This window comes from Suncus etruscus, chromosome 10 (assembly GCF_024139225.1).
Source record: "Suncus etruscus isolate mSunEtr1 chromosome 10, mSunEtr1.pri.cur, whole genome shotgun sequence".
In the NCBI taxonomy this organism is placed as follows: domain Eukaryota; kingdom Metazoa; phylum Chordata; class Mammalia; order Eulipotyphla; family Soricidae; genus Suncus; species Suncus etruscus.
Window position 1 is genome coordinate 69,334,957 of NC_064857.1, and position 1,875 is coordinate 69,336,831.

Genomic DNA, 1,875 nt, shown 5'->3' on the forward strand with positions numbered 1-1,875 from the left:
CTTTCTACTTCCCTCATTTATTCACATTGTTATTTCTCTAATTTCACTCATCACTTTTTTGGTGAGCTTTAGATTGTGAGCTGGACCTTCTAGCCCTCCTCTATTCTTAAAACCCATAGATGAGTGAGACTATTCTGCGTCTCTCTCTCTCTCTCTCTCTCTCACTTTAACTTATTTCACTCAGCACAATAGACTCCATGTACATCCATGTATTGGAAAATTTCATTAATTCATCATATTCCATTGTGCATATGTACCACACTTTCTTTAGCCATTCATCTGTTAAAGGGCATTTTGGTTGTTTCCAGAGTCTGGCTATTGTAAATAGCACTGCAATGAATATAGGAAGGGATTTTTGTATTGTATTGTATTGTATTGTATTATATTGTATTTTTGTGTTCCTAGGGTATATCCCTAGGAGTGGTATAGATGGATTTTATGGGCGCTCAATTTCCAGTTTTTGGAGGAATCTCCATATTGCTTTTCATAAAGGTTGGACTAGACAGCATTCCCACTGGCAGTAAATAAAAGTTCCTTTCTCTCCACATCCCTGCCAACACTAATTGTTCTTATTCTTTGTGATGTGCGCCAATCTCTGTGGTGTAAGATGGTACCTCTAGTTGTTTTGATTTGCATCTCCCGATGATTAGTGAGGTGGAGCATTTTTTCATGTGTTTTTTGGCCATTTGTATTTCTTCTTTGACAAAGTATCTGTTCAACATTTTCAAGCAGAAAAAAACCCTCAAAGTTTTGGCTTTTATTTTTCACTGAAGAGAAGCCCATATTCTCTCTGAATATGTACCTTTCTTTCCTTCTCTCCCCTCACACATTTCTACTTTGCTTTCAACGAAATTTTTTTCTTTACTCAAGAAAAATAAAATAATGTAAATTTAAGACTTCTTAAAATGACTAAAAATTATAAAAACATTGATATATGCCATAAACCACTAGCTTTGTTTGTCATTAAATTCTTAATTGATTATAATAAAATTAAAATATGTTATTTCCTTATAATGTAATAAGTGAATAACTTCAACTGCATATTTCAGTGACCATACTTATGACTCTTATTTCCTTGTCATTTGTTTCCTCCATGTTGTGCCTCTTATTAGTTGGTATGATTTTGTTTTTTATTTATCTGTAACCCCTTTTCTCTAGTAGACCCCAATCTTCTGATTTATAGCTTTCTAAAAGTATTGCAAATGTACAATCAATTGTCTTTAGACTGGTGTGCCCTGATAATCATTGACTATAATGTTAAAAAGCAGAAATAAAGATTTAGCAGAGAACATAGATTTTGCCATTTTGTTAAGGACATAAAATAGTGTAATTTAGAGCATGGACTTCTGAATTGTTCTGGTAATTGCTGTTAATTGAGCTTTTAAAATACTAATGTTTATTGATAAAATGATTTCATTTTCTTATCTCTGAACCTTAAGAATCTTAACAAACTGCTTAATACTTTCATAGCAAGAAAACATTTTTTTATTGAAGCCTTAGTGTCTGAATAAGAGCCAACAATGTTATATTATTGTTTAATCTTATTCTTTGTATTAGAACAAGAGTGGAAAACTAATTTTGTTTTTAATTGGAACATGGGGCATAGGAAATCTTGTAGATATAAATAAAAGAACAATTCAAATTCTTAGAAATTTCAAAAATATTTGTATTTCATTAAAAGAGCCAAGTTATACCTGGAAGTTTTAGAAAAAGTTACACCTGGAAGTCTTAGAAAAAGGAATGATGGATATGTCTGTGAATTTAAGGGAAGCACAAATCTCTAAGTTAAGAAAAAAGACTAGCAGGTAGACAGAAAGATCATTTGAATTTCTATCCACTTTAATCTAGTACATGGTAACTGGTATTTCTAACAAT